This window comes from Garra rufa, unplaced genomic scaffold (genome assembly GCF_049309525.1).
Source record: "Garra rufa unplaced genomic scaffold, GarRuf1.0 hap1_unplaced_030, whole genome shotgun sequence".
NCBI lineage: Eukaryota > Metazoa > Chordata > Actinopteri > Cypriniformes > Cyprinidae > Garra > Garra rufa.
The window spans coordinates 117,849-139,755 of NW_027394305.1; the positions used below are offsets into that span (position 1 = coordinate 117,849).

At 39.7% G+C, this 21,907-nt stretch overlaps 2 non-coding genes across 2 annotated transcripts; one reads left to right on the plus strand and one right to left on the minus strand.

Moving 5' to 3' along the window:
- Positions 1 to 6,881: 6,881 nt before the first annotated feature.
- trnam-cau (transfer RNA methionine (anticodon CAU)) lies at positions 6,882 to 6,955 on the plus strand. Its single transcript has one exon. It is a non-coding gene; the product is annotated as a tRNA-Met (tRNA).
- Positions 6,956 to 7,872: 917 nt separating this feature from the next.
- On the minus strand, positions 7,873 to 7,955 carry trnal-cag (transfer RNA leucine (anticodon CAG)). The gene has a single exon. It is a non-coding gene; the product is annotated as a tRNA-Leu (tRNA).
- Between the last annotated feature and the right edge of the window lie 13,952 nt (positions 7,956 to 21,907).

A 21,907-nucleotide genomic window follows, 5' to 3' on the forward strand; every position in this document is an offset into this window, starting at 1 on the left:
TTCTGAAAGAAAAAACTTGCTCTTTTTCAAGTTAATGGTCAAGCCGGCAGTTTCCAGCCGGTGGAGAACAGTTTTCAGGTCACAGAAGTGCTGGTCCACTGAGGTGGAATAAACGATAATGTCATCAATATAGACAAAGCATATTTTCTTTCTCAACTCTCCCAGGACTGTCTCCATCAGCCTCTGGAAGGTAGCAGGTGCGTTTTTCAATCCAAAGGGCATTACATTAAAGTGATATAGACCTGCAGACACAATAAATGCAGTCTTAGCTTTACTGTCAGGATCCATTGCCACTTGCCAGTATCCACTGTTGAGGTCTATAGTAGAGAAAATTGAAGCCCCGGAGAGTGATTCCAGAATCTCTGCAATGTTTGGAAGAGGGTAAGCATCATTTTCTGTAGTTGCATTGACTTTACGGTAGTCGACACAGAACCTTAATTTTCCATTTTTCTTTGGAACCAGGACTACTGGTGAAGCTCAAGCAGAATGTGATGGCTCCACAATTCCTTCTTTCAACATCACCTCCAGTTGCTCCTCCATTTCCTGCTGTTTGACAGGGGATAATCGATATGCTCGTTGTCTGATCGGAACTTGGCAGGTGGTGTATATACGATGTTGCAAGACATCAGTTCGCCCAGTTCGGTGTGTACAAACTCGTGGATTGCTTTCCAGAATCTCAAGTAATTGCTGTTTCCCATCCATAGATAACTGTGCTTTACTTACAGCATCTCGAATTAATGTTGCATCGTCCACACTGTCTCTGTATAATATGGTCAAGGAGGATTGAGGAGGGGGGACAGCACTTAACAGAGTCAAGTTTAGTTTGCTTTTGCTGGTTCTTTTCCATTCCTTCATTGTTGGCAAGGTATTCAGGGGTTCACTGGCATTTCCAATTTGAAACAGATGTTTTTCATTAAGGTCAGACTTAAAAGAATATTGTTGTTCACTGACATTAATTTGCAGGTCACTGAAAAAAATGAAGTCCAGACCCAGAATGATGGCATAAGCAAGAGCTTGAGAGGGGAGAACAACCGCAGGTACAGTAAAAGCTTTATTATGCAGGTGAATATTAATATTTATCCATCCTAAAGGACTTTCTGCTTTGCCATTCGCCAGGTAGAGAGGTCCACCGGACCAAGGCCGAAGCTCATCAGGGGTTGCAATTTGATTCATGAGACTCTCGTGAATTAACGTGTAGCTTGCTCCAGTATCCAAAATCGCTTTCCCCGACCAGGATCCAACACAAATTGGGACTACTAATTGCTGTGGTATGGTCATGGTTACATTTGAGCTTGAAGTATGAAGTCCTACCTGTGCCTGGGGTTTTTCCGAGGCTGCTACATTGTTATTCGTGGATCGCCCTCCTGATTTTGCAGAGTGGTGAGAATACTTTCCATGAGTGAAATGTTGTTGACCAGACGACTGCTGGGGAGGGGGATGTACATACATTGGGCAGTTGCCTGGAGGATGTGGTCCATTACATCTCCAACACTGAACAGGCGGTTTCTCAGCAGGTCGGTTAGATAAAGGTTTTTGTGAATTGACTTGTTTACTGCTCACACGACCTTCATACCGAAGCTGTTCTTCATGGTCTTTTTCCAGTTGATGTCCGAGTCTAACCAGATCCTCGACTGTGTTGACACGACTGCGCAGCTGACTTGCAAGGTAAGGCTTGATATTTTTTAGAATCATTTTGACAATCTCATTTTCTGTTAATGTAGCTTTCCATCTTTTACACAGTGCTCGATAAGTGAATGCAAAGTCTCTTACTGATTCTCTTTCTCCCTGAACTCTAGTGCGGACACGTTCAGCCAGCTCATCCTCATAGTCCTCAGACAAAAAAGCAGAGAGGAATGCAGTTTCAAACTCCTTCCAAGTAGTTATATTGGAGCGTCTGACTTCCCACCAGTCACGTGCAGTGCCGTGCAACACTGTGCGAAAAGTAGCCAAGAGATCTGCATCTGTCAAAGGATGTAGGGCTAGAAAATCTTGACACTTGGTCAAGTACAACAGAGGGTCAGAATCATCAGTAGGCCGCCCAAACATAGGAAAGGTTAATTTAATGTGGTCACTTTTGACCAGAGGCGCTGACAAAGGAGTGGAAACAGTCTCTATTGGGTGAGTACTAGATACTTGAGTTGTTGTTTCTTCAATTTGTGATTCAGCATTTTGCTTATTATACACTTGGAGTTCATGTTGCATATCAGCCACACACGTACAACATTGCTGAAGATTTGTGGTTACATGATCAAGACTAGCCTGAAGTGCACGTTGAACACCTTTGATATCCTGTTGGACCTCCATCCGTAGCTGTTCCACCTTATCCTGAATTATAGAAGTGAAGGACAGTTCCATTGTTTGAATTTTCTTTGTGATCATCAGTTGCACAGCTTTAATCAATTGGTCGGTCTCAGATACCTCTTGTTGTTTAGCTGCAATCATTAGGGTGACAACCTGTTGATTGTTGGACTCCACCTTCGCTGCAAGATCAAATATCTGGTTCTCGTGGTGGGAAGAGGACGTCTTCAGTACCTGGGTAAGCTCATTTACAGCTTTCTCCTGTCTTTTCATGAATTCCATCCAATTGTCCCAGTTACCTTGCACATGAGCATTAATTTGTTGAATTCCCTGCCCAGGAGTGGGGAGGATGCCAGGCAGATCATGCTGAACCATCGAGGGTGATGTAACATTCATGGATGTACAAATTTGCATGCTGTCATGTTGGGAGGGCCAAGAGAGCGGTTGCACAGGAGAACTGCCTCCAAGAGTAGTAGGAAGCATCTGCACCTGGGTTCTAGGATAGATGAAACTAGGGGGAGTGGAAATGTTATACATGGTTGGGGCACGTGAAGACAATTCTGAAAGGGTCTGGGTTTGTACAGGAAGTGGCCAAATTGGAGTGGAAATGCTAGGGGCATCAGGTACATCGATATCCACACAAATGGAAGATGGAGAAGGGGAAGTGGCCATACCTTATAATGTGTGGATGTACTTGAAATGTTGGGAATGAAAAATAAAAAATAAAAATAAAAAATGATATAAATGTAAGGCTTTTGTCTCTGTTATGTGTAATGGGGGGGGGGGGGTTTCAAAACAAAATAAAACAGTACCTCTCAAAAATCACTTACAGCATTTTCCAGATATCAAACCAAATACATAACCAGAGCAGATGACACAACAGATTGAGGTTAATTACCCAAAGTACAGTTCCCACACACTTCCTTAACAAATAAATCACAAAGATTTCAATTGACTCTTCATGAGCATTTCACACTTTCCAAAACCCCAGCATTTATATTTTCAACCCAGAAATCACAAAAAAAACAACAATATGATTTTTCTTTTCACAAAGGTTCAGTTCCCTCAAGAGTTTCAGACATAGAAGTTCACAAAGTCAAATGTTCACAATCCAGGTTGTTTAGTTCAAGTCCCTGTTCGGGCGCCATTTCTGTAACGGTGGTTGCCCAAAAAAGTAATTCATTTATTAAAAAAAATAAATAAATAAAGTTCGTCAGATGCGGGAAGCGAACCCAGGTCGCCCATGTGATGACGCTGTGTCCGGACTGCTAGACCACTAATCTTTGTTAATGACATCAGCACTCAAACTTTACTTGACATACCAACAAACCTCACAAGAAAAAAAAAAAAAATTAGTTATTGATGTTCGGGCGCCAGACAAATAAATTTGTCACATATTCATTATAGTTATCCCGGATAGCACGCTACACATTACCATCCGTTACATACAAAAAAAATAAATATAAAATAATACTAACTTAAATCACAAAAACAATACAACTGAGAAAGTAAATACTATTTTCTTGGCTTTTAATGAGGCAGGCAGGGTAACATTCGCATCATATGAACAAAAAACAATTTCATTACAAAGGTAGAGAAATAATTAAACAAATCAAAACAGAATAACAAAAAAAAATAAATGAATAATAAGTTTCTAAATATGAGTGAGCAATGAGTGCCATGTATAATATGTGTGACGATGATTAAGAGCGAACACTGACCAAGCTGGCAGCACGGATGGCTAGACGTGAAGGGCTTGGGAACACGTGTGGCGTCGGCTTGTTTCGGCTCCTTTTCCTGGCTCCAAAACGCCGCTTTTTGAAGTATGACGAAAACCTCCTGTGAAATCCCAAATGGCCAACGAGACATCCACTAGTAAAATGTCCTTTGCCAACAGGCTAAACTGGTAGCACACCTCTTCCAACTTTCCCAGAAATCCACAATCCGCCAAATCCACCCGCAAGGGCTGCTTCCAGAAGGAACGTGACGCAACAGTTCCGGTTCGACTTCCTTTTCCCCAAGTTCCGGTACAACTTCCTTTTTTGTCTCAAAACCGTGCACTATATATAGACACACACGTTCTCCTAATTGGTCTTCGCTTAATTTGTCATGTGTTTTGTAGGCGGAGTGAAGGGAAGAAAATAAAAAACAAACAAAAAGGCAATACGGAGAACACTGGCGACGCCACAACAGTAAGCAAAAAAAAAAAAACTAAGATTAGACGCTAGGTGATTCACATCAAACAATGAATATGTTAAAACACAATCATCACCTGATGACATGAGCTTATGTCTGGCTGTTTTAACTCAAACACAGCAGCCAAACAAAATCTAGTGTTAAAGATTTAAGGGTCAAGAGCACAACTAATACAAACATTGACCACTAGAATTGTTGCTTAAACATGTTGGTTTTCTCCTTTGGTGATTCTGCTTATTAACATCAGGTGTCTTCAATAATGATCAATCATCACTTTGTTAATCACCTAATTATCTTGTTAGCTTAAACACTTCTTCAGTGTTAACTTTATCTCTGCTTCAGTGTTACTTTAACACTATCTGGAGTGGGACCATATGTACTCTGAGCAGTGTTTATTTAACACTGGGAACTTTACTGTGTGGCTATCTAGGTTGGCGAGGTCTTCATTGATGATCGGTCTCTGGAGCTCATCTGGTTGACATCCATGGCTATTGAAGTCAACTCCAGGTGGTGATCCATGATCTAAGCCGGTGCGGACTGGATCCGGGGGACTGCAGTGACCATCTGACCCGGATACAGGCTGGGTCTGGTGGCTACGGTGACCTCGGAATAAAAGCTTTTGAGTTGAGATGTGTTTAATAAGGTAGACATACAGAACAGTGGGATTGGAAACCACTGCAGCACACAAAGACAGGACCTCTTTTCACATTAGAAGTCAACAAGAAATCACGTGACCCCGACGTGATTTGAACACGCAACCTTCTGATCTGGAGTCAGATGCCACGAGGTCCTGAAACCAGGGGTAATGTATTTTGGTTAACTGTCTTGACTCGGAATGCAAATCAGTAAATATACGGTGCTCAAGGAACTCTCTTGATGTTGGACTTCATACTCAGGAGATCAAAAACAGATCGTCTGACCTCAAGGTGATTTGTAGCCAGACACTCTACCGTTGCAGTACGAGATAGCGGAAAAATTATTTAGTGTTTCATGCTTAAGCACTTTGATAAATTATGCACATCAGCTAGTCTTTAGACTCACAAAGTCAAGAACAGATCGCTTGACCCCAAAATAATTGGAACACGCAACCTTCTGATCTGGAGTCAGACGCGCTACCGTTGCGCCATGAGGTCCTGAACCCAGAGGTGATGTATTTTGCTTAACGGCCTTGACACAGAATGCAAATCAGTAAATATACGGTGCTCAAGGAACAATCTTGATGTTGGACTTCTTTAGGATATCAGCGCGAATCAAACAATTTGGGAGATTCGTAGTAAAAACACTTCTACAGCCTCAAATTCCAGTAAGACCAGACCCCTGTCGTAAAAGGTGTAATTTGACACTCTAGAGCCAGCTAGCTTGAAGCAACCAAGTAACTACAAGCTTAAAATAGGGACTTGCAACATTAACACAAGAGGACCCTTATTGATTGTCAAATTTGGAGCAAGTAACCAAGATTAATTGTCAAAGAGATGCACATCTTGAACATCATATGAGAATCATTAGAGATTTCTGTTGGCTGTCTCCCCCACTGAGGACACAGGACACTGAACACATTCTTTCTATACCCTCTTGACCTTTTGTTCATAATGTTAGTGCTAAGCATGCAAGCACAGGGCACAATAAGCTTGGCAGATGACATTAGCATGCAAGTACAGGACACAATAAGCTTGGCAGAAGGTAATGTCTGAATTTTTAAATGAAAATAACTTTGACTTAAAAAAAAATCGTCTGGTGTACTTTTAAGTCCTTTTTTATTATGTAAATAAACACTAAACCAAGAGCTGACAGTGCCAGGGCCATTTGCTGATTGTCAGACATCTTCACAAAACCGAATATCTCTGTGGTGAGCGATGAAGTAAATGCTTCGGAAACGCTGATTTGTTTGCACAGGCAACACTACTTCGGGGTTCTCTTCTTGGAATGAAAATACCGGCTACTGCCATCTGCAGGTACGCAACGGTATATCTCCTCACGCATGCGAAGAAAGCACCTTCTAGTTTGTAGTCGAGTGTCGTCAGTTCGGTGTGTTCGAGCTCAGTTTAATTGCCCAGACGCCCGCAGACGCAGCCGACAAGAGGCGACAAGACGGTCGGCTCTAGTTGGGTGGCGTCAGGGTTGGTGTGTCCCGGGCTTTAGCGTAACGCGGCCTTAATCCCTAAGGAAATGTTGATTCGATTCAAATATAGCTCCACATGTTCTGCCAAGCGCTGAAGACTATAGCTGTTATCCGAAGCCAAAGGACAAAGGACAGTTCAGTCAGAAAAGTGGGATTCGAACCCACACCTCCAGAGGAGACTGCGACCTGAACGCAGCTTTTGGATCTACGCCCTGCAGGCAGGCACCGACACGCTTGCGCTTCGCTTTTCAGACCGGTCATCCCGCCGGCCTCGTTGGCGCAGTTAGGCAGCGCGTCAGTCTCATAATCTGAAGGTCGTGAGTTTGAGCCTCACACAGGGCAGCGTGGTGCTTTTTGATAGCTGAGAGCGCTTACACGACAGAGCGGGCTTCTCTGTTCCCGTCCGCCTGCTTGTCTCCTTCGCCTGAGGGAAAAAGGCCACAGCTCATCTGAAGGGTGGATGTCATGACATTGCGGGAGAAACTGTGAGTTTCCAGGTAAATTCCCTAAATCCCATCCAGCGACATTGCATTCGGTCCTAGGCCACCCTTTGACATACAATATAATCGAAATTCAGTGTTCACGCTGGGCTAATGCTGAATGAATGCAGGAATACCATCCCTGTCGTATTCATGTAACATGTGGCGGTGTTCTTGTGAGGTTTTCTTAAGGGTAATATCATTCTGGCATTGGAAATGAAATTCCCTATTAATGGGAAGGCAAGCTTTCGTGAACCTTAAAGCAATGTTGCCTTCATCTTAAGGAAATATTGACTCGATTCTAATACGACTTGACATAGTCTTTCGAGGCATTATAATCTATTCAAGGCATTCTTTAAAAGAGCCTGCAACTTGGTATTGGGGAAGGAGTGACGTCGCACAAACGATACAACGGAGTAACTCTCAAGTTTAACGGAACGCCCGTCTGCGTTACCCCCACTTTTAACTAATTCTGACGTCGACTGAAATGTGGTGCTTTGGCAAAGTTAATGCCCTGCTGGACCATTCGGACTGAAATTCCCTGTCACTGGGAAGGCAAGCTTTTGTGAACCTTAAAGTAATGCTGTATTTATAGTAATGAAGTGTTGACTAGATTCTAATACAGCTTCACATATTCTGCCAAGTCAAGGCTTCAGAGAAAGCTGTTGCGATCAATGCGTCAGGCACACGCTTTTCTTGACGTGACACAAGGCAGAGTTGGCAAAGTTACAGTCTTGCGGCTGAAGATCGTAGCTGTTGTCTGTAGCCAAAAGTTAAGTCTGTCAGAAGTGGGATTCGAACCCACGCCTCCAGGGGAGACTGCGAACTGAACACAGCGCCTTAGACCGCTCGGCCATCCTGACACGCTTGCGTGGTGGGAGATGACCCGTTGCGGCTACACCTACAGGCAAGGACAGAGAAGCTGGTTCTTTGCTGTTCAGACCGGTCAACCCACAGGCCTCATTGGCGCAGTTGGGCAGCGTGTCAGTCTCATAATCCGAAGGATCCCTTCCGCCTGCTTGTCCCTTTTCTCCTGAGTCAAAAGGCCACAGCTCCTCTGGAGGGCGGGCGACATGACGTTTTGTGAGAAACTGTGAGGTTCCAGGTAAATTCCCTGACTCCCACCCAGTCCTAGACCAACCGTTGATATACAGTGTAATCGAAATTCAGTGTTCATGCTGGGCTAATGCTGACTGAATGCAGTAATAGCATGCCTGTCATATTCATGTAACATGTGGCAGTGTCCTTGTGAGGCTCTTTTGAGGTTAGTATCATGCTGGCATTCGATGAAATGAAATTACATGTCATTGGGAAGACAAGCTTTCATAAACCTAAAGTCCAACTACACACCAAGCCGTCGGTGAAGCACGTTGGTTCGGTGTGTTCCCCACGTCGGCTCTTGTCGGCTTTCGTCGGGCTCGCGTCAGCCACAGTTTGCCCGATTCAACATGTTGATAGTTTTTGTTTTCAACATGTTGAATCGGCGTCGGGCTTGTCGGGGCCGTCTGGGAAAGAGAGCGCTCTGATTGGCTGTTCAGACATCGAATCAGAGCGCGTGGAGAACTTGAACGTGAAGTGACGTAACATGCAAAGGAAGGATTCAAGAGGGAACCGGCTTGCTGTCATCATTTTGCAAATCACATTCATGTATATGTTCATTCTCATACACATACATATAGGACACAAAAACTATCAAGCCTGTTAACTTGAATTAATTGTAAGATTAAGGCTGCTGCCATTTAATATGACTTATGAAAAAGGTATAAAATTGTAAACAAATATATGATTTAATGATATATTTGCTGTGTACACAACGTTCGTTATGTTTGAACGATAGAAATAGATATTACTATTTGTATTTGTAAAGATGCCCTGTTGAAACTCCTTTTTGGGTCAATTTTTTTTTTTACTAGTCTTGTTTTTCCGGGAGACATGAGGACCAGGTGATAATTTTAGTGCTAAGCATGCAAGTACAGGGCACAATAAGCTTGGCAGATGACATTAGAATGCAATACAGGACACAATAAGCTTGGCAGACGGTAATGTCTGAATTTTTAAATGAAAATAACTGACTTTTAGAAAAAAAAATCACCGGTGTACTTTTAAGTCCTTTTTTATTATGTAAATAAACGCTAAACCAAGAGCTGACAGCGGCAGGGCCATTTGCTGAAGGTGACATCTTCACAAAACCGAATATCTCTGTGGTGAGCGACAAAGTATATGCTTTGGAAACGCTGTTTTGTTTGCACAGGCAAGATCCTATAATGTACACATTTCTGGAGGTTTATTTTAGTTGTTGATGTCCTTATATATTTGCGGTATAAGTGCCAAAATCCATCTCAATATATTTGTACACCTCCTTTTTTAGGAGCTCTGTCAAAAACAGGTCGATTTTTGCCCATCTAATTAATATTCATGAGCCTCTCTTCTGATTGGCCTGTTGTTTTCTGAGTGACGCACAGCCAGGCCAATCACAGTTAACTACGGTCATGTATGCTTTAGCCAAGCCCAGAGCCATAGAGAGATTCTAGCCTGCTTATACTTATCTAGCGCCTAAACTCTGGAACAATCTACCAAACACTGTTCCGGAGGCAGACACACTCTGTCAGTTTAAATCTAGATTAAAGACACATCTCTTTAACCTGGCTTACACATAAAACATTAACACATTCCTATAATTCAAATCCGTTAAAGGATTGTTAGGCTGCATTAATTAGGTCAACCGGAACCGAAAACACCTCACATTACATCTGATGCACTCGTTGCATCGTAAAAAGAATGGCATCTACGCTAATATTAGTCTGTTTCATTCTTATTCCGAGGTCACCGTAGCCACCAGACCCAGCCTGTATCCGGATCAGATGGTCACTGCAGTCCCCCGGAATCAGTCCGCACCAGCTTAGATCATGGATCACCACCTGGAGATGACTTCAATAGCCATGGATGTCAACCAGATGAGCTCCAGAGACCGATCATCAATGAAGACCTCGCCAACCTAGATAGCCATCGGTACTACACCACAGGAACCTGATGAGTTCTCTACAATTAGACATTGGTACAAACTGCTGGTTCCGTCTGGCCAGAGGAGAACTGGTCCCCCGACTGAGCCTGGTTTCTCCCAAGGTTTTTTTCTCCATTTCTGTCACCTGTGGAGTTTTGGTTCCTTGCCGCTGTCGCCTCTGGCTTGCTTAGTTGGGGACATTTTCCAGCGATATCGTATACTATTTGAACTGAACTGACGATGATATCACTGGATTCATTGATGAACTGCCTTTAACTAAAATGTATTATCTTCAATAATGCGTTACTTACACACTATTGTGCTGTTTAAATACTGTGCAGTTGCTTTGACACAATCTGTATTGTTACAAGCGCTATATAAATAAAGGTGACTGTTCCTTCAGTAAAGCCCCTTTCACAATGCGCGCTGATTCTGGAAAATTACGGGAACCAGCGCTGTGTGAACAAAAGCCAGGACTATAAAAGCAGTGTTGTAGTGATCATGAACATTATCATGCGACTCTTCACAATGAAAAAATACGTGCAAAGTGGAATGAAGCAGCAATCAGGCAGAGCCAGCTCCGCACTATCAGCGCTGAAGCACAGTTTGTTCAGGTTAGTTTCAGTTTAGTGAATCGTACGCGTTGCATTACATCTCACATCCAGATGTCACATGTCTTTATGGGTTGTGTGTAAAGCACGCACAGATTCCGGAAAACAACTGTGAATGAACCAAATTAAACAATTCCGGAACAAATCATGGGACACATTATCCGTGTATTTACCGGAATCGCTGTGTGAAACAGGCTGAAGTTGACGTGCCACTGGTCTCTTATATTCACGTTGTTCTGAAGCCTGTGCAATGATGTAGTTTCCTGACATCTATCGACTGAACAGGGTTTTCTAGATTAGTTTCCGTGTTGTTGTTGCTTAGCAATGGTATGGACACAATGTTGTCTGGGTTTGACAAAAGGAGGGTGGGACGTGATTGGTGCTCGGGTTGTGACCAGTGTTGCCAGATTGGAAATGTCCAAGTATCGTACCAGAAGCTCAAAATTATCGTATTTGGGAGAAAATTATCATATTTAAGTCAAACGTTCAAAATAAAGCTATTTATCTATATGTTACAGCTATTTTTCCTTTTCAGCACTCATTTTCTATACTTTTTTGCAATGCTAAACTAATTACACGAGTCAAACGTTCAGAATCTAGATGTTACAGCTATTTATCCTTTTCAACACTCATTTCTATACTTTATTGCTAAACTAACAACCTCAGCTGACCAAGTGTGGCAGTTAACTTGTGCTCGTGAGAGAGAGCCATTCTCTACGATGATTGGTCTAGAAGACGTGAGATTGGATGAAAGACATGCGAAATGCCATGTTCACGTCTCCTCACAATCATAAAGGTAGATGTAGGATCCACACAGCTAGAGCTTTGAGAATAGAAGCCCTATAATTACAACCAGGGGCGCCGCTCACAATTTTGGGCCCTATGACAAAATATGAGGTTGGGCCCCCCATACCATACTAAAGCTGATCTCTGGGGGCCCCTAAAGGGCGTGGGCCCTTAGAATTGTCCTAACTTTCCCCCCCTTAGCGGCGCCCCTGATTACAACGACCATGGTGTCACAAAATTCTGAAATTATCGTACATTATAGTATTATTGATCGTACATCGTACAGAGGTCAAAATGATGGTACAAATACGATAATTATCGTACGTCTGGCAACACTGGTTGTGACTGAAGGTGGTGACTGAGTAGATTCGGACGTCAGATCGTTACGGAAGTCACAGCGGCTCCTGAAAATGAACAGCTACTTTAAGCAGGCTGTGTGAAGTTTACTGTGGATTGACTGTTTTGAAACTCATATGGTAGTTACATAGCCCCTAGACCTCAGTTATCATGAAAAAAGCCAGGAAATTTCGATTTTGACAATATGGGACCTTTAATACTACTGTCGAATTTATGTTGTTATATTAGAAATTAGAAATTTGTTTTTAAAGAATGTTATTTATGAATTCAGAAGGCGTATGAAAGTGTTATTTTGAATAATTAATGCAGTTTGTATAGGTATGTGTATCTATTTGTGCTATTTTAAACTGTTTGAAATATTGTATTTGTTTTATATATGTTTGTAGGTGGGACAATGGCTACACCCAGGAAAGCACCTTGTTCAGAAGTGGAGGGCTTCCTGCACATGGTGTCACCACTTATTAAAGCCGGTGGCAGTAATTCCAAATATTTCACTGCAGTGGTGCAGGAGGCTACACGGAATAGTCGAGCTGTCGTTTTTGATGTACAACGGCATAATGAGTTTTCTTGTGCGGAGAAGGAAAAGTAAGTGCGTTAGCGAATAACAGAGATTGTATATTTAATTTTCAAATACAGCAGTTGTGCTGGGTGCTCAAACCTGTTCCTGGACGTCTACCTTTCTGCATAGTTCAGATCCAACCCTGATCAAAGACACCTGAATCATCTAAATTAGGATCTGAAGGAGCACTAGATAATTACACACATTCCCCATCCATCAAAGATAGCGCCAGAAAATGAAACTGAAAGTAAACCGCAACCATATGGTGGAACTGCAGTCAGCGCTCCGTACATGCTCAACTGAGTCACGCACACATTGACAAACTACCCTTACAACTAATAAGGAATTTAGTACAGTACTTGTTTGCAATAAGTTGCCCATTAATAACATTTAACAAGAACTGAATCAAAATATGTATTATTTCAAAATATACAGTAGTAAGTAGAGTTTAAGTCATGGGTTAGTATTTATAAATTTTTTTGTGCCAAGAGTAGTTTTTTGCCTTTTTGTTGTTGTTTTTTGTTTTGTTTGTTTGTTTGTATATTGACAATATGCGAGTTAATCATTACTGTGTTATCTTTATTATTAAAATTTTAGTTAATAATATTTCAATAATAATACCTTCATATAGATGTGTAGTCTAGGTAAGTCACATAAAAAATAACACATAATTCATTTGTTTATGGGATGAATTGTAAATCAAATTCTGTGATTATTGTTCTCTATTTTACTGTTTTTTCCCACTGTTTGTTTGTTTTATACATTTATTAAAGAGATATATAATATAGACTAAATTTGTGTTCATAGAGGGTATACATTGATGTCACTTTTTTGCCAAAATATGTCCACTCAGGTGGAATGAGTGGCAAAAGTGTTTGGTGTGTGAATGGGCTTATAGGAGAAGTCTATGTACTGATCCACTTGTTATCCAAGATGTTCATATATTTCTTTCTTCAGCTGTAAATAAATTACGTTTTTTGAGGAAAACATTTTAGCATTTTTCTCCACATTATGGACTGATGTGCTGCCCCGATTTTGAACTTCCAAAATGCAGTTTGAATGTGGGTTCAAATGATCCCAAATGTGGTTGTAAATGATGTCAGCTGAGGAAGAAGGGTTTTATCTAGCGAAACGATTTGTGATTTTTATTTAAAAAAACAAACAAAAAAACATTTAAATACTTTTTAATCTCTTAGTCTTTTTAAATGCTTGTTTTGTCTTTCTCTGATTGAACTGTCCAATTGTATTTTCTCTGTCAACTTTATAAATAATTTCAAAATAATCCTACATTGGTGTAGAAGTACTGAGCCAGTCTTTGCAAACAGCTTTAACAAAAATGATAAAACAGTGATATAGGATGATTTTGAAGTTGAAGGAGGACATGAGATTTTTTGACATACCCTAACTGTCATGAAAAAAAAAAAAAAAAAAAAACATTTCAGGCAAAGTGAGACAAGATGTGTGTTTGACATTAAAAAATAAATAAATTGTATTATTTTTATGAATGTATTGTCAATAAAATATATAATGCAATATAAAGGCTATGGTTTTACCACAAAGTTAAACATTGATATGACATGATAATTGAAAATGCACGTGTGGAGTTCATTTCTATCTTTGAATTGCAGCAATTTCTTTTTAGTTCTGTAACTGTTGGCAGTATGAAAAATTATACATCAGATTTTTTTTTGTGTGTGAAATTTATTTGTACAGTGAATTGCAAAGTTTTTTTTAGGTGTATTTTTTGTTCTGTTATTAATTACTTGTTAAAAGTAATGTTGCTATTTAGATTTTTTTGTCACTGTGAGGTCACAACTGTAGTCTCTCCATGTAAAGTTGATATGTTGTGCATAGCCTTTTTAATATGAACATAAATATGAATTATAGCCATTTATAGATATATGGTATTTTTATTGTTATGCCTTTATTGATTGTGTTTGTGTTTTCATTTTTTGAGGTTCCTGTGAAGTTGAAGATTTTGGATCTCATTAGACAGAAGAACACAGTGACCAGAAGCAGACGAAGGCTAAAACAAACAACGTACATAGTTGCTGACGTGACGAAAACTATGCATTTGTCTGTTTGGGGCGAAACCCAAATAGAGATTGCGAAGTGGTATGATTTTGAAAATGTGTCTGTCAGATTGTTTGATGAGAAGTCTTGTCTTAGCACAACTGTGCAGACCACAGTTTCCCTTACTGATGATCTTGGCAATTGTGCAGAAGTGAGGACAGATCAAAGAGAAACTGTAGTGTGCGAAATTTTTCACACTTAACACTCTGTCAATCATGAGACACAGATGTCAAGATGTTTGCAGTGTGCAGCTTACTGCAAAACATCTAAAATCGTGTCAACAGTACGAGGACACATCACAATTGATGTTGGTGAGGAAAATAAAAAAAATAGTTGGCTTGCAAACAGGTGTCAAATATGACAGTGATCAATTGGCATCCAAAATTTTGACTCAGGAAAAGCTAAGTGTTGAAATCTATGAAGGATTCATTCTTAGTGCAGCATTTGTGGGAAATGAGGAGGAAATATCTATTTCCCAGCAGTGCAGCATGGCAACTTGCAGTTTACCATTTCAGCAATGTGTTATGTCAACAGCTGTCACTTTGATAGATGGTAGCACAATGTGTACCAGCAGAACAACTGGTACCACAGTGCTTTCTAGCAGTCAATCTTGCAGTGCACCAGCAGCTGGATCTGATGTGTGTGTTGGTGTAAGTAGTAAGAGTAGCAGTATTGATCCAAGTCAATCCAGTGTTGAACATGAGGGTATTGTGGAAGTACAAGATATTTTTGAAGATGTCCTATATATTTTTTTGTGCTCGAACTTTTTTACATTTCAAGCCCTGCTATGAAACCTACAAAAAATATATAAATAAACAAATAACATAGAGAATTATAATAATAACAACGTTTATTCTCCCTGTGCTATTTTTTATATTTCAAGTGTTGCATGTGTTTTTCTCCTGTAGCTTTTTTTATTTTTAACTAAGAAAGCATTAATTTTTCATTAAGTTTAGTAAATTCATTTATTAGTAAGGGATTATTAGCTGGGATAGGTATTTTTGGGAGGGGGGGGGGGCACCAGATTTTTTTAAAGGTTTAAAGGGGGGCACGACCAAAAAAGTTTGAGAACCACTGAGTTACACAGGTATATAGATACAGTTAAAAAATATTTTTATGTTTGAATTAGCAGTTGGTTATTTTTAAAGATTGCTGCATGTGGTAGTATTACATTTGTTTTCAGTGGTGACAGTTGTTATACATTGTTATAGTTTCGAATGAAAAGTACTCTAGAAGGAGATTTTTTTTTGTTGTTGTTGTAAATGAAGAAATGTAAGTCACAAAGTCACAATGTATATATATATGTACAGTGTGTGTGTAACAGATTTTGTTTTCCACAATTTTGCGAAGATTATGTGTAGCTTTTTTTTGTAAGAAAAGTTCAAATAAACAATTTCATACAGTATTCATACAGAGTCAGTGTTTTTAATATTAGATATATTTATTGTAAAGTATTGTTAAATTGAACAATTGTTAGTGTTTATTTTTGCATAATAAATAATTAAATAATTGCACTTAAATAATAATTTAATAATTGCAATAGGTTTGGAGTTTTTTAATGTCATTAACTTTTTTATGCAACTTGCATTTTAAGTATTGATTTTGTGCACATTCATGATGTGGATTTATTATTACTTACATTATAAAATGAATATGCACGGTAAGTACAGGTATTTGAATTGAATAAAGTGTACATCATAAAGCCAAATTGTAATTGTGTGTAATTATATTTAAAACATTTGGAAAATGGTATTTCTTTTATCTTGTCATAATTATGAGTATTGTCTAAAAATATAGGTCTATTCAAATATATTGCAATGAAGCTTATGCTTAATATAGTCCAGACTGTTTGAAAATATGTGTACAGTAATAAGCACATAATCACTGAATAATGGAAATGTTTAAATTTATCTTTACAGTTTATTTAAAGTTTATGTTATTGTGTAGTTTTGTCAGTTTAATCGTTGTATGGTGTTCATATTTGTATTACTTAGGCAGTGTTTGTGGGTCTGGTGGACCTTTTTTTTTTTTTTTTGGTTTTTAATTGAACACAAAAAATTAGCATATTGTGAGAAAGTTCATTATTTTCTGTAATGTACTGATAAGCATTAGACTTTCATATATTTTAGATTCATTACACACAACTGAAGTAGTTCAAGCCTTTTATTGTTTTAATATTGATGATTTTGGCATACAGCTCATGAAAATCCATAATTCCTATCTAAAAATTAGCATATCATGAAAAGGTTCTCTAAACGAGGCATTAACCTAATCATCTGAATCAACTAATTAACTCTAAACACCTGCAAAAGATTCCTGAGGCTTTTAAAAACTCCCAGCCTGGTTCATTACTCAAAACCGCAATCATGGGTAAGACTGCCGACCTGACTGCTGTCCAGAAGGCCATCACTGACACCCTCAAGCAAGAGGGTAAGACACAGAAAGAAATTTCTGAACGAATAGGCTATTCCCAGAGTGCTGTATCAAGGCACCTCAGTGGGAAGACTGTGGGAAGGAAAAAGTGTGGCAGAAAACGCTGCACAACGTGAAGAGGTGACCGGACCCTGAGGAAGATTGTGGAGAAGGACCGATTCCAGACCTTGGGGGACCTGCGGAAGCAGTGGACTGAGTCTGGAGTAGAAACATCCAGAGCCACCGTGTACAGGCGCCAGGTCAAGCCACTTTTGAACCAGAAAAAGCGGCAGAAGCGCCTGACCTGGGCTACAGAGAAGCAGCACTGGACTGTTGCTCAAATTTTGCATGTCATTCGGAAATCAAGGAGCCAGAGTCTGGAGGAAGACTGGGGAGATGGAAATGCCAAAATGCCTGAAGTCCAGTGTCAAGTACCCACAGTCAGTGATGGTCTGGGGTGCCATGTCAGCTGCTGGTGTTGGTCCACTGTGTTTTATCAAGGGCAGGGTCAATGCAGCTAGCTATCAGGAGATTTTGGAGAACTTCATGCTTCCATCTGCTGAAAAGCTTAATGGAGATGAAGATTTCATTTTTCAGCACGACCTGGCACCTGCTCACAGTGCCAAAACCACTGGTAAATGGTTTACTGACCATGGTATTACTGTGCTCAATTGGCCTGCCAACTCTCCTGACCTGAACCCCATAGAGAATCTGTGGGATATTGTGAAGAGAAAGTTGAGAGACGCAAGACCCAACACTCTGGATGAGCTTAAGGCCGCTATCGAAGCATCCTGGGCCTCCATAACACCTCAGCAGTGCCACAGGCTGATTGCCTCCATGCCACGCCGCATTGAAGCAGTCATTTCTGCAAAAGGATTCTCGACCAAGTACTGAGTGCATAACTGAACATAATTATTTGAAGGTTGACCTTTTTTATGTTTTAAAAACACTTTTCTTTTATTGGTCGGATGAAATATGCAAATTTTTTGAGATTATGCAGGTTTTCATGAGCTGTATGCCAAAATCATCAATATTAAAACAATAAAAGGCTTGAACTACTTCAGTTGTGTGTAATGAATCTAAAATATATGAAAGTCTTAAGTTTATCAGTACATTACAGAAAATAATGAACTTTATCACAATATGCTAATTTTTTTAGAAGGACCAGTATATACATGGGTAAGGGAGACCCACTGTCTTAGACTTTGAAAACCCCTGGATTATTGCAACATAAAGTAACTTCAACAAGTTCAGATTTATTTCACATCTAAGTCAACCTTCTGTAAAGTAAAAAAAAAAATCAGTAATATGTCCTTTTTTTTTATAATAATACATAGCACAGATCAGTGTTTTGATTCTTGAACAGTTTAATACATTTTTTGGAACTCTGTGCTTTTGACATTCAAAAAAACAGCAACAACAAAAGAACCTGATAATGTAAAATAAACAGTAAAAGAAACAACATAATGAGGCAAAACCAAAAGTTGGGGACTGAAGAATCCCTGACTCCATTTTCTCTCTGAAATTGCAGTATGATTCACGGAGAGGCAAACATTTATAAATATAAAACTGTGATGTCACAGGTGTTGGCCTCTAGGAAGATCGGCATTCCGTAGTCCTCAGGACCCTGCTGAAAAAAAACAGCTTAAACCAGCCTAGGCTGGTTGGCTGGTCTTAGCTGGTTTAAGCTGGAAATGGCTGGTTTTAGCTGGTCTCCCAGCCAGGCAAGGCTGGTCAGGCTGGTTTTAGCTGGTGGTTTCCCAGCCTGACCAGCTAAGACCAGCCTGACCAGCCTGGCCAGGCTGGAAAAATGGCCAAAACCCCTCTAAAACCAGCCTGCCTCCCAGCTATGACCAGCTAAAACCAGGCTGGTTGACCAGCTAAAACCAGCCAACCAGCCTAGGCTGGTTTTAGCTGTTTTTTTTTTTACCAGGGGATGTATAAACTGGATGGTTGGTTTGCAAGGGAAACCCAGAGGTGGTATTTTGTCTGCTCCAGAGGTGAATATCAGTATTTGCTGTAAAGTCATGGGCCTGCTTCTCTCTAAGGGAAAAAGAAAAATATTGCTGGCATAGAAATAATTGTGATAATATCGCTAACCTAAAATTGAAGACTACTTGAAAGAAACTAATTCAGTTTCAAAACCAAGAAAACTATTTTGGAAAAGTTGAGCAAGCTGTTAATAAGCAAATGAAATCAGCTTCTTCTTTACTGTCTGTACAGAACACAAATATTTCCATGAAAAAAATAATAATAAAGCTAAAAGTATATAGTAAATAATAATAAAGCTTCATGTTACAAAGGTTGTAGTATGTTTGTAGTAAAACTTATTTTTACAGATCAGATTTTGGTGGTAGTTTTTATTAAAGTATTTCTTTTGCACACACAATAGAAACACGGCGACAAGTTTCTGATACAAGACTAAAATAAACAAAATCTATGTTGTAGTCTATCGTATTACAATGTAAAAAAGGTAGAGTTTTTACTGATACAAGGTAAAGTACAGGAAAGACCAGTGCATCTCACACCATACCTGTCAAGTTTTGGATTTGAAAATAAGGGAAATTTTCCGGCACCCGCCGCGAGCAGCCCCACCACCCCAACCAAGCTCCAGTGTCCCTTACATTTTAAGACAGGTGACAAGAAAGCTAAATTCACCACTTGTCAACCACTTATAAACTACAATTGGCTTTATGCACAGCTGCACTACTTCCTGAACTTCAGGCAGCTCCTTTGTTTCCTGTCTGCCATTACTGGACAAACTGATTAATCCAGGTGATCAGTTTGTCCAATAATGGCTGACAGGAAACAAAGGAGCTGACTGAAGTTCAGGAACTAGTGCAGCTGTGCATAAAGCCAATGATAGGCCTACCTTTGTTGATATTGACATGCTGTGAACATTCATAGCCTAAATGAAAACACAAAAGGCTATATATGAAGAGCATTTATTTAAAGGCTTATTTGCATATTTTCTGTTCATTTACCATTGCTTGACTTTACATTTACATTTACATTTTCATTCCACATTCTTTTCACATTCACACACTTTCATTTCATATTGCTTTTTTGTACACTTTTTCTTTTCACATAACTTTTCTTTACCTTTTAGTTACTTATTGTACTCATTTGTTGCAGACATTGCATTCTTTAAGACTGTTTTGGAAGGAGTGTATTTGTGGGCTGAGCCAGAGTGGTTAATTTTACGTGAGAGTAGAGCGCAAACAGTTCTGTTGTCTAACGACATCCTATTCTCTGTAACAATCTTTCGTACCATCCTAAACACCCTTTCTGAACTTGCAATGCTATGGGGAATGCATAGTAAAGCCTTCATAAGTTTTGGCAGCTCACTGAACCTCATGTCCTTTCCTACCAGGCCCCAAAATCTGTCGATTCTGTCTTCTTGGGGGAGTTGCTTGCTATCTGTCACCTGATAGTCTGTGAATTCCTCCCTCATCTTATCCTCTTTCAGCCTCAACTGAGGGAACAGGGCCCCTAGCCTTTCCACTGTAAAGTAAAACAAGTGTTTGACTGAACATTGCAGATCTAAACGAGTATCAAATGTACTGTGCCAATTATTTCTTTGGTTATCAATGGGGAACTGTCCCCAGAGGATGTTATGATGTAAAGCCCTTGAGACAAATTGTTTGTAAAAATGGGCTGTACAAATAAAATTGCCTTGCTTAACATCAATAGGCTTTATGCCCAGCTCCACTACTTCATGAACTTAAGCCAGCACCTTTATTTCCTGTCAATTTCTGCACTACAATGGTACTGTTACCACACTGCACATTGCTGTACATATCTGTTTATATGGTTCATACTAAATATCCAAATTTATTCAGTTTTTCTGTAATATATTCTGTTAATGCACTGCATATATCTATATTGTTCTTACTACTACTATAATGATACTGCCACTACATTGCACATATCTGTACATATTGTTCATATTACATAGCCATATTTATTCTGCTCTTATAAGGTTACTGCTACTACACTACATATACTTATACTTAATTTATCCAGGTGTGTCTGACCATTGCTAGGGTGGTTGCTAGGGTAAGTAGTGGAGCTGGGCATAAAGCCTATTGGAAACTTTTTCTATTATCTACCGGTCCCTGGAGTTATGTTAAGATGAGCTGCAGGGTCCAGCACTTTCAGGTCCCTCAGGAGTGGATGGTCGAGGGGAAAGGAGGAGAACATCTTCTGAAGCACTGCCTCATAGATAGGGTTGTGACGATGAGGAAATTTCCCCACCGGTTAATCGGCATGTGACAACATCGGTAATACCGGTATCACCGTGGGGGTGGGGGTTTCTTCTTTTTTTTTTTCTGCTTTTAAATAGCTTATAAATGCGTGCGAATTATACTTTCACTTTCAGTTTTGCGGGAATTGGCAATTTGGCGTCGTTGTTTGAATGGACGACAACGAAACTACAAAAAAAAAAAAAAACACTGATATTAAACAGAAATTTTATTAACATAACGAAAAAAACAACAACAATGCTACAGGCTGAAAAAACTGTGGAAGTTGGAACCAAACAAATAACAACCAAATAACGTTTATTTCGTAGCCTATGTTAGAATGTTTTTAAAATGAATAACAAAATAAAATAGAAAGATAAATAAATATATTGCACAAAGTTTAAATAAGATTAAACGAATGAACAAGAAACGAATATAAAAGAAAAACTTCCAAAATTACATTAGGCTACAAAAATGACAAGTCAGCTCAGCAGTCTTAAAAAAATAAATAGTAAATAAAAAAAAACACTATAAATTGTTATTTATTAACAGTGCAGTCTACATGTTCTTTGCCAGGAAACCCAACATGTTGACCATCTCTGGCTTAAGATGGGATCTTGTGGGGCTCACTATGTTCCCCATCGTGCTGAACTCTCTCTCGGATGCGCAGCTTGTTGCGCATACGCAAAGATACTTTTTGGCTACCTTTGCCAACAGGGGGAACCTACTTTGTTTGTCTTTCCACCAGGCCAGAGGATCCTGCTCTGCGTGA